The sequence below is a fragment of the Silene latifolia genome, chromosome 11 (assembly GCF_048544455.1).
Source record: "Silene latifolia isolate original U9 population chromosome 11, ASM4854445v1, whole genome shotgun sequence".
NCBI lineage: Eukaryota > Viridiplantae > Streptophyta > Magnoliopsida > Caryophyllales > Caryophyllaceae > Silene > Silene latifolia.
The window spans coordinates 105,964,666-105,976,992 of record NC_133536.1 but is presented as its reverse complement, the minus strand read 5'-3'; the positions used below and the strand labels follow the sequence as shown (position 1 = coordinate 105,976,992).

The 12,327-nt window shown below is 32.6% G+C and overlaps 1 pseudogene; it reads right to left on the bottom strand.

Moving 5' to 3' along the window:
• Positions 1 to 1,176: 1,176 nt before the first annotated feature.
• On the bottom strand, positions 1,177 to 8,159 carry LOC141613765 (vacuolar cation/proton exchanger 3-like; annotated as a pseudogene).
• Positions 8,160 to 12,327: the final 4,168 nt, after the last annotated feature.

Here is a 12,327-nt window from a genome sequence, read left to right as displayed (position 1 = left end):
TGTTTGCTTTGTTTTGTATGTTGTTATATCAATCAACCCACATGCTAAATTACAACTTTGACAAAGTTAGTTTAGTTGCATCTAAAACGACATAGAAATTGTTGTCACATGATAGGGTTAAAACAACGTTTGCATATCATACATCGTAGTAGCTATGACCTTGTTTGAAATCCATACTTGACTTAGTAGAGGCCGTTATTGACGGGCGGGGTTGGGTGTCCTTATGGGCTTCCCAACACGTACCCTCACCCCTTACTCAAGATCTATGGTTTGTGGATCCGTCTGAATACCATTGGATTACGAGAGTCATTCAAATCGAGTGATATAGGGTACAAGTCTTTATCTTTAATCACTCGTAGTCGATTGGCTTTATGCTTTTCGATGAAAGGTGTAAAGTTGACTTGAACGGTTCCAAGTTCCCAAAAAACTTGGTGGCGACTCTAATTGGTCTTAATTCGATTCGAAAGAACCTCGAGTCGATTATGCCTAGTGTGGATCCCGCGGACGCAGTTCCCGAGGGCCTTGTCCACACTAAGACTTGAATAGGTGACTTTAGACATACATTGGCAATGGTAATTATTATATAATAATCGTATATTTATATTTGTTCATCTATGTGGGTCTCGAACCCACATCTTGCGCAATAGCACAATGCTCTACCTTTTGAGCTAATAGATGATATTGTACCAAAATTAAATTATGCATCAACAAGTAACAAAGACATGAAAACATTAGTAACTTCATGTACATGTGAAACATGACACATTGGCTTATACAAGTATTTCCTACTATGAAATTAACCTTCACAAAACCAGGTTCAGGTTTCACAAAAACAAGTTTCACAAAATTAGGTCTAAAGTTCACATAATCATGTCTAGGTTTCACAAAATAAAATTCAGATTTGACAAAACGAAGTTTTACAAAATCAAGTCGAGATTTCACATAATAAGGTACAAATTTCACAAATCAGGTCCAGGTTTCACATAAACAAGTTTCACAAAATTAGGTCTAGAATTCACATAATCATGTCTAGGTTTCACAAAATCAGGTCTAGGTTTCACAAAATGAAATCCAGGTTTCACAAAATCATTCTTCACAAATCAAGTCGAGATTTCACATTATCAGGTACTAAGTTCACAAAACTAGCTTCAAGGTTCACAATATTAGCTCAAATATTCACAAACACTGAAAATTATCACAAAACAAGCTCAAAGATTCACAAAATAAGGTATATGATTCACAAAATAATAAAAGGAGCAAAATAGGTGATTTTGACTATTTATGACCAAGTTTCACAATATAAGGCCTAGGATTCACGAAACAAGGTCTATAATTCAACAAATAAGAAAAGGAGCAAAATAGGTGATTTCGACCATTTTATGACCAAATTTTACAATATTACCATCTAATTTCACAAAACAAGCTTTAAGATTCACAAAATAAGGTATATGATTCACAAATTAGAAAAAGAGAAAAATAGGCGATTTTGACCATTTATGACCAAGTTTCATAATATAAGGCCTAGGATTCACGAAATAAGGTCTATGATTCACAAAATAAGAAAAAGAGCAAAATAGGTGATTTCGACCATTTTGTGACCAAATTTCACAATATTACCTTCTAGTTTCACAAAACAAGCTCTAAGATTCACAAAATAAGGTATAAGATTCACAAAATAAAAATAAAATAAAAAAATAGGCGATTTTGACCATTTATGACCAAGTTTCACAATATAAGGCCTAAGATTCACGAAACAAGGTCTATGATTCACAAAATAAGAAAAAGAGCAAAATAGGTGATTTTGACCATTTTATGACCAAATTTCACAATATTATCTTCTAGTTTCACAAAACAAGGTCTAAGATTCACAAAATAAAGTATATGATTCACAAAATAAGAAAAAGAGGAAAATAGGCGATTTTGACCATTTATGACCAAGTTTCACAATATAAGGTCTATGATTCACAAAATAATAAAAAGAGCAAAAAAGGTGTTTTCGACCATTTTGTGACCAAATTTCACTATATTACCTTCTATTTTCACAAAACAAGCTCTAAGATTCACAAAATAAGGCATATGATTCACAAAATAAGAAAAAGAGGAAAATAGGTGATTTTGACCATTTATGACCAAGTTTCACAATAGTTTCACAATATAAGGCCTAGGATTCACGAAACAGGGTCTATGATTCAAAAAATAATAAAAAGAGCAAAATAGGTGATTTCGACCATTTTATGACCAAATTCCACAATATAACCTTCTAATTTCACAAAACAAGCTCTAAAATTCACAAAATAATAAAAGGAGCAAAAAAGGCGATTTTTACCATTTATGACCAAGTTTCACAATATAAGGCAGGATTCACGAAACAAGGTCTATGATTCACAAAATAAGAAAAGAGCAAAATAAGTGATTTCGACTATTTTATGACCAAATTTCACAATATTACCTTTTAGTTTCAAAAAACAAGTTCTAAGATTCACAAAATAAGGTATATGATTCACAAAATAAGAAAAAGAGGAAAATAGGCGATTTTGACCATTTGATGACCAAATTTCACAATATTACCTTCTAGTTACACAAAACAAGCTCTAAGATTCACAAAATAAGGTATATGATTCACAAAATAAGAAAAAGAGAAAAATAGGCGATTTTGACCATTTATGAACAAGTTTCACAATATAAGGCCTAGGATTCACGAAACAAGGTTTATGATTCACAAAATAATAAAAAGACCAAAATAGGTGATTTCGACCATTTTGTGACCAAATTTCACAATATTACCTTCTGTTTTCACAAAACAAGCTCTAAGATTCACAAAATAAGGTATAGGATTCACAAAATAATAAAAGGAGCAAAATAGGTGATTTTGACCATTTATGACCAAGTTTCACAATATAAGGCCTAGGATTCACGAAACAAGGCTATGATTAACAAAATAAGAAAAAGAGCAAAATAGGTGATTTCGACTATTTTATGACCAAATTTCACAATATTACGTTCTAGTTTCACAAAACAAGCTATAAGAATCACAAAATAAGTTATATGATTCACAAAATAAGAAAAAGAGGAAAATAGGCGATTTTGACCATTTATGACCAAGTTTCACAATATAAGGCCTAGGATTCATGAAACAAGGTCTATGATTCACAAAATAATAAAAAGAGCAAAATAGGTCATTTCGACCATTTTATCACCAAATTTCACAATATAACCTTCTAATTTCACAAAACAAGCTCTAAGATTCACAAAATATGGTGATTCACAAAATAATAAAAGGAGCAAAAAAGGCGATTTTGACCATTTATGACCAAGTTTCACAATATAAGGCCTAGTATTCACGAAACAAGGTCTATGATTCACAAAATAAGAAAAAGAGCAAAATAGGTGATTTGGACCATTTTATGACCAAATTTCACAATATTACTTTCTAGTTTCACAAAACAAGCTCTAAGATTCGCAAAATAAGGTATATGATTCACAAAATAAGAAAAAGAGGAAAATAGCCGATTTTGAACATTTATGACCAAGTTTCACAATATAAGGCCTAGGATTCACGAAACAAGGTCTATGATTCACAAAATAATAAAAAGAGCAAAATAGGTGATTTCGACCATTTTGTGACCAAATTTTACAATATTAACTTCTATTTTCACAAAACAAGCTCTAAGATTCACAAAATAAGGTATATGATTCACAAAATAATAAAAGGAGCAAAATAGACGATTTTAACCATTTATGACCAAGTTTCACAATATAAGGCATAGGATTCACGAAACAAGGTCTATGATTCACAAAATAAGAAAAAGAGCAAAATAGGTGATTTGGACCATTTTATGACCAAATTTCACAATATTACTTTCTAGTTTCACAAAACAAGCTCTAAGATTCACAAAATAAGGTATATGATTCACAAAATAAGAAAAAGAGAAAAATAGGCGATTTTGACCATTTATGAACAAGTTTCATAATATAAGGTCTAGGATTCACGAAACAAGGTTTATGATTCACAAAATAATAAAAAGAGCAAAATAGGTGATTTCGACCATTTTGTGACCAAATTTCACAATATTACCTTCTGTTTTCACAAAACAAGCTCTAAGATTCACAAAATAAGGTATAGGATTCACAAAATAATAAAAGGAGCAAAATAGGTGATTTTGACCATTTATGACCAAGTTTCACAATATAAGGCCTAGGATTCACGAAACAAGGCTATGATTAACAAAATAAGAAAAAGAGCAAAATAGGTGATTTCGACTATTTTATGACCAAATTTCACAATATTACGTTCTAGTTTCACAAAACAAGCTATAAGAATCACAAAATACGTTATATGATTCACAAAATAAGAAAAAAAGGAAAATAGGCGATTTTGACCATTTATGACCAAGTTTCACAATATAAGGCCTAGGATTCACGAAACAAGGTCTATGATTCACAAAATAATAAAAAGAGCAAAATAGGTCATTTCGACCATTTTATCACCAAATTTCACAATATAACCTTCTAATTGCACAAAACAAGCTCTAAGATTCACAAAATATGGTGATTCACAAAATAATAAAAGGAGCAAAAAAGGCGATTTTGACCATTTATGACCAAGTTTCACAATATAAGGCCTAGTATTCACGAAACAAGGTCTATGATTCACAAAATAAGAAAAAGAGCAAAATAGGTGATTTGGACCATTTTATGACCAAATTTCACAATATTACTTTATAGTTTCACAAAACAAGCTCTAAGATTCACAAAATAAGGTATATGATTCACAAAATAAGAAAAAGAGGAAAATAGGCGATTTTGAACATTTATGACCAAGTTTCACAATATAAGGCCTAGGATTCACGAAACAAGGTCTATGATTCACAAAATAATAAAAAGAGCAAAATAGGTGATTTCGACCATTTTGTGACCAAATTTCACAATATTAACTTCTATTTTCACAAAACAAGCTCTAAGATTCACAAAATAAGGTATATGATTCACAAAATATTAAAAGGAGCAAAATAGACGATTTTGACCATTTATGACCAAGTTTGACAATATAAGGCATAGGATTCACGAAACAAGGTCTATGATTCACAAAATAAGAAAAAGAGCAAAATAGGTGATTTCGACCATTTTGTGACCAAATTTCACAATATTACCTTCTATTTTCACAAAACAAGCTCTAAGATTTACAAAATAAGGTATATGATTCACAAAATAAGAAAAGGAGCAAAATAGACGATTTTGACCATTTATGACCAAGTTTAACAATATAAGGCCTAGGATTCACGAAACAAGGTCTATGATTCACAAAATAATAAAAAGAGCGCTTTACCTTGTTTCGTGAGCGCTTTACCTTGCTAATTTACATCCTCTGTTCTACTGAATTGTATTCATTTTTCAAAATTCGGTTGCTTCATTTTGAAAAATGTATAGAATATAAGACCGTCTTACACAATAATTATTTGTGTTGTTTGTTTGATTGGATTCAAATTTGTCTTTAGAGATGAACTGCGGCTTACTACTGCCAATGAATTGTATACATTTTTCAAAATCCGGTGTTACTAAAGATTCTGTTGATTGATCTTTGTGATGTTCTATCACATTTTTAGCTGAATTTGAAGGTGTTGTTTTGTTTGACTGAAATCAAATTTGTTTTTAGGAGAAATTAATTGGTGCTCTTAGTTTCGCTTTGATTATCATGTTGATGCATGTGTGTACTATGTTCATGTATATAGGTTGCTTATGATGATACTCCGTATATTTTTTGTTATAGTGATTAATTTTGTTTGAAGCAAGGAAAATTAACAGTTTTAGGCGACTTTTTTAAAGCTTAATTGAGGTTTTTTGTTGCTAAATAATGCTGTTAGCTACTTGAACTACATGATGAACATGATTTAGTCGTCAATTTGAGTATTGTATTATTTGTCCATGCGTGTGGTGTTTGTATTTAGGTTGCTTATGATGATACTTTTTTTCTCCGTTACGTTATTTTATTCGAGGCAAGGAAAATTAGTAATTCTACGAGGCTTTTTTAAGCTAAATTGAGGTCTTTGGTTGATTAATTATGCTATTAGCTACTTGAGCCACGTGATTAGTTTCTGTTGACGATTAATTCAAAGTATGAATGTATAATTATAATATGAGGTGAGGTGAGGAATTGCCATAAAAGAAGACATACCAACTTGTTTTTGAAAGCGAAAATAATGGCTCCAGCATGTTCAGCTGCATTTCCGACTATTGGCAGCAAAAATTATCTTTGATGAAGCTCACCAAAATTCCCCAGAATCGGGCGACTGTCTCCCATCCAAACCACACCGTATATATGTTATTAAGGGATCCAGTGTTTGATATGAATTACAATAAACGATAACTTTTTATAATTTATAGTGTCCACACCAAACTACTCATCACATTTCAAAATTCTTAGGGTCGAAGGCAATAAAGTACCTCGATGGAACCAACGATGTACTCAGATAACAATGCTATGACAACAGTCATCCCAGCGAACCCACTCCAGAAACCAATGACAGGGACTTCTTGTTCAACCGCGTCATCATCATCAGAATTCTGATTTTGATTAGGCCATCCGATTATCACTATTAAAAGTTTTTATTTTATTTGTTTATTTTTGATGCAATGAATGATTACCTCTTTAGTCTCAAACATCTGCCTGTGAGTCCATAGCTGGAAGACAAGGTAAGCAACATATGCGACCAACATTACTATGCTGCCTGCTCTGGATATACTAAGTGTTGGAAGAGTCGATATTTCGCCTGATTTTGCAGCCATTTTAAAAGAGCAATGGCAATATGTGACAAAATAATCCCAACAATAAGAGGAAGCAATTCACATCTGCTTGCTTCTGTGAATTAACACCAAAACCAAAAACATTAACCCATATCATGTGCTAATCACTCCTAAACATGAATCCATAAAATAACGTACCCTGTCGAACTTCTGCTCTTTGTGAAGGTTAGCAAGACCGCCACATAAGAGGGAATTACCAAGAACGAGAAGAAGGTTGGAGAGAATGGAACCAAGAAGTGAGTACTTGACCACATCTATTTTGTTCTGGCTTAGTGCTAATCTTTGCTATAATCACTCTGTCACATTTCCACATGTTGCATTCAATAGCCCTCCCACTGTTTTCATCATACATTATACACTCTATGAATTAGCATTATTTCTATACAAATTTATCGCCAAATAATCTCCATTTGTAAAATTTATGATTACTAGGCTTCCATAAGGCTCAAGATGTCTGATAGAGTACTGTGGGGGTGTGGGGTGATTTTATTCTTAAGTGTTGCTTATCACAATCAGATTGCGTCACTAGGTGGTACTCCGTATTGACACAAGTAAAAACGGGCTGTAAAATACACGTGAGAGTGATAACTAGACAGTTTATACATTGAGACATTCTAATTTTTCGAAGTCAATGTAGAAATCAATCAAAGAACAATTTATTCTCAGGAAGCCTAAAGGTATCATGATAAAACACTAAAATTGATGTTTGACAGATAATGAGATTATATGCAGGAAACGAATGTAACTGCTTAAGGATTTTTCACTAACCTCTTTAAATTGGCAGCATCATAAACAAGATCATGTTTCAGTAAAGCTTGCATAACATACTGCTTACTCCAGCGGGGAGACAACCATTTCAAAGCAAACTTGAATGTAGCACACGCTATGTCAGGAAGCTGCATTAGGCAAACTCAAATTAACTTCATCGCAGTTACGAAATAGAGCGCAATTCACCCTGAAGGATCCATAGCGAAGAAAGCAATTGTGATAGAAAACTTAAGTTCATTGCCGGAACTAGTCCACAGACAGCTAATATTAAAGCACTGCCTACTTATGTTCCTAACCACAAAAAATGTACATACAACCGCGACAAAGAAAATGCAAGGCAAAGAGCAGATATAGCATAAGCCTAGAGTAATGACGCCTCAGAGATTAGCTCCAATTCAATGAAGAAAGAAAACTGAAATCAAATGATTGGCTTCATAACTGGCTTACCCGCATTAAAGGTAACGTCAATATCAGTGAACCAAGCACGAAGGAGAAAACAATTCCAGCGAGAAAACTCAGAATAAGAAAATGTGATGTAAACAATGTAACATCATCTAAATTACTCCGTCCATCCCATTTACATTGTCCATATTTGACTTTGACGGCCAAAGGACATGGTGTTCAACCGATATTTTCTCAAGAGAAAGTAACTACAACTTTTTACAATGATAATATGAAAATATTTGTTTGACAAATCTATATCTTAAGAAATTAATGGTCAGACATTAGTTGACCGTAACAGCAAATGAGAACAGTAACAACGGGATGGAGGTTGTAGTCGAAATCCAAAGCACATTGTTCTGCAATAAATCAACTTACAAGAAAAATCATATCTTCAGCAATAAAAGCAAGACGGAATCCATTTCTCTCTTTCTCGCGGTTGCAAGAAACTAACACCTGAAATTACATCAACTAACATCAGCTACATAGCAAAGAATAACCAATTACTAAGCTAGAAACAGACAAGTTTTGCAAACATTGAGTTGATGCTTCATGAAGATCATCTCATCACAAAAAAGAAGATGATCTTGTCTTACCCTATCAATGCTTGAAGCCAGCAATTCTAGCTTCATTTCAGTGATTTTTGCCATCATTTTCAGTGATCGGATTTCCTTGACAGTTCTTCTCATTCCAGACTCTAGTATGTAGACCTATGTATCCCCAAGTGCACAGATCAGTGATTATTTGATTAATCGCGGCTGACCTTTGTATTTAAGAGATTAATCGCGCTGACCTTTGTGTCAAATTCGGACCAAAACTGTTCCACGTTATGAAGAGTGTGATTCATTATCTCAACTTTCTTCTTATGTTTCTCCAGACAATTACAAAGACTTTTCCTGTCAAATTTTAGCATGGATACCTTCCTCAGATTTTCTGCATTATAAGCATTATCCCGACAAAAGAACATACACAAGTCAGTGATAATTCAAAGCAATAATTATTACTCCTAAGGCTCTAAACAAGTAAAATTCTATCAAAGGAAGTCGTTTAAAATCGTGTTAAATCACAAACACACACAGTCTATGTAATATGTTCTGCACTTAACAATGAAGAAAATATCAATCACTTAAAAAATCCGCATCTATAATCAAAATCTCGAAAAACTTTTGTCGACACAATTAGCATTAGACAACTTTAGAAATACACTGAGATTCACAATTATCATACCAGTTCTGTCACTCTATCAGTCTATCACAAACATATGTTCTCAATCATCTGTAATCAAGACCTCGACAATAAAATCGACAAAATTAGCATCGGAAACTTTTGAGTTTGTCATAAGTTCTGGATGAACACAGCTTAACATCTAAACCTAACAATTTTCGTGAACAATTGAGAACCGCTTCTCAAGCAAATTACTCGTAATCCGGAATTCTCAAGAACATCATAAATTAATTTAACACACATTCACTCTTTTGCCTACTTTTGTATTCATAATTCATTTCCTTTGCAATCAAAAACTATGAATAACATATATCATCAATAAAATCACGAGATTGTAATTTTTAAGACGTCATAACCTAAAACTTAATTAGAAGCAAATTAAATCAACAACAAATACAGAACTAACTGAACATCGAAAAACTGAACATAATCGAAATCGAATCGCATAAACTATCAATCAGCTACGTCAATGCATCATCCTCGTCAACTTCTGGAAAATCAAGAATATGCAAATTCACTAGAACATCAAAAACTATGCTGATAGTGCAAAAAAAGAAGAAATTGATAAGTGAAATTGTGTACCGTATTGAGCAACATCGAGGTTGAATTCATCAAAATAGGATGAATCGAAATTACAAAATTAGGATAATCGAAATTAGGATGAATCGAAATTGCTTAGATCGGAAAATAAATTAGATTGACGATGGCGATCAAATCTGAGCGATAAATGTCGATCGAAATTAGAGTGAATGGCGATGAGCTGAAGAGAGAGAAAGTAAAAGAGTTCCAAATGAGTGAATTTGAGGGAGAAATGTCAGTTAGTTGGGAATACGTGTCATAATCTGATGAGTCTATAATTGTTAGATCTAATGGTTTAAAAAGGGTTCAGCTGCCTCACCCTAAGAAGGGTGCCTCACGAGATTCAATTTCAAGAGATTCAAGTTTTGCAAACATTAAGGGTTCTCATAAGTCCCTTACATCTTATGAGTCCCTAAGACCTTATAAGGACCATAGGATGGAGGGGATGAAAGATTGAGATTAGATCTCAATGGATGGCCAGAAATTCATCTCCTCTAATTAGCTCCTCATTGAAATTAAGTTCCTCATTAATCCATTCTTCACTCATTATCAATAACTCCTTCCTCACTAAACATTCATCCCTCATTATCACAAACTCTTCCTATCTCCTTACATTCTCTCTCATTTTTCTCTCTATAAACAAAATCAAAACAAAAACAAATCTGAGAAAAAAAAACTCCTCCACTGCCGGCCACCACCTGACCCACCGGCAATCACCACCCCCATCACTCCCTTCTTCCCAGTCGCCGGCCACCACCATTCCCACCATTCCCACCACACACCTTCACCGACAACATCCCCACCACCTCAGCCGGCAGCCACGACTCTCCCTCCCGGCACCACGACTCCCTCCCTGCTGCCGCCTGCCGCATATCCCGACAACATCCCACCACCCTCAGCTGGCAGCCACGACTCACCCGACACCAGATCTACTCCCTCTTCCTCTGGCCGCGATTCCCTTTCTCCCTCCCGGCAGCCACGAGATCTCAACCACCGACATCAACAACAACGCCGCCATCTCACCGCACCAAAGCCACCACAATACCGCAAACCCGACACACCACCGTTCTTCTTTCCTTTTCAGTTATTGTTTTTTTTTTTTTTTTTTTTTTTTTTTTTTATGTTTGGGCGTGTGTTGGTCTTGTATTGTTCCTGCGTGTTGTTTGTGTATTTCAATTTTTTTTTTAATTTGTAATTTTTAATTGGTGTTGTTAATGTTATTGTTGCCGGGTGGTTGTTTTCGTGGTTTGTATTTTCAGATCCGTTTTTTACAATTTTTTTTTGTTTTTTAAAATATCGTATTTTCAGATCTAGTATATTTTTTTGTTATTTGTTTTATATTGTTATTGTATTGTATTTTCTAATTTTTGATCTTTGTTGTTTTTAATTTCTAATTTATTATTTTTCAAATTTTGTTAACATTTATTAATTTACATTATTTACGACTAAAGTTATACCCTTGCCATATTAAAGTTATACTATTTACGACTAAAGTTATACGCATTAAATACAAAAGTTATAGATCTATTTTATATAACTCAATTTGTATATTTTTTTTAGTATTTGTGTGTTGGTGTTGTTGTGAGACGGTTTTTTTAATTTTTAGTAATAAATTAAATTTTTATTTTTCATTGTTAATTACGACTAAAGTTATACCCTTAAAACATTAAAGTTACACTATTTACGACTAAAGTTATACCCTTCACAAATTAAAGTTATACTATTTACGACTAAAGTTATACCCTTGAACTAGACGAAAAAATGAGTTGGTGTTCCAAATCCGATTGCTTGTGATTTAAAATCTTGTCTTATTTTATATTTTTTTTTCAAATATGTCTTATTTTACATTTTGATATTTAGATAATGGTTTTTTTTTTCAGATCTAGTATTGTTGGTTTAAAGTTAGTATTGTTGGTTTTTAGGATTTCGGTTATATATTGGACTTAAGTTATACGATTTTGGACTAAAGTTATACGATTTTGGACTAAAGTTATACAAAAAATTGGACTAAAGTTACATAAAATTATATAAATTCCAACCAATTTATCGAAAATGACTAAAAGTTATACAAAAATAGACTAAAGTTATACAAATATGGACTAAAGTTATACAAAAATGGACTAAAGTTATACAAAAATGGACTAAAGTTATACAAATATGGACTAAAGTTATACAAATAAAGACTAAAGTTATACAAAAATGGATTAAAGTTATACAAAAATTGACTAAATTTGTACAAATATGGACTAAATTTATACAAACAGTACTTATATAAATTCAAATTTGGACTAAAGTTAAAAAAAAATTGGACTAAAGTTACATAAAATTATATAAATTCCAACTAATTTATCGAAAATGACTAAAAGTTATACAAAAATAGACTAAAGTTATACAAATATGGACTAAATTTATACAAATAAGGACTAAAGTTATACAAAAATGGTGTAACTTTAGTGCATAATAGTATAACTTTAGTCCTTTTCTGTATAACTTTAGTCCAAAATTGTGTAACTT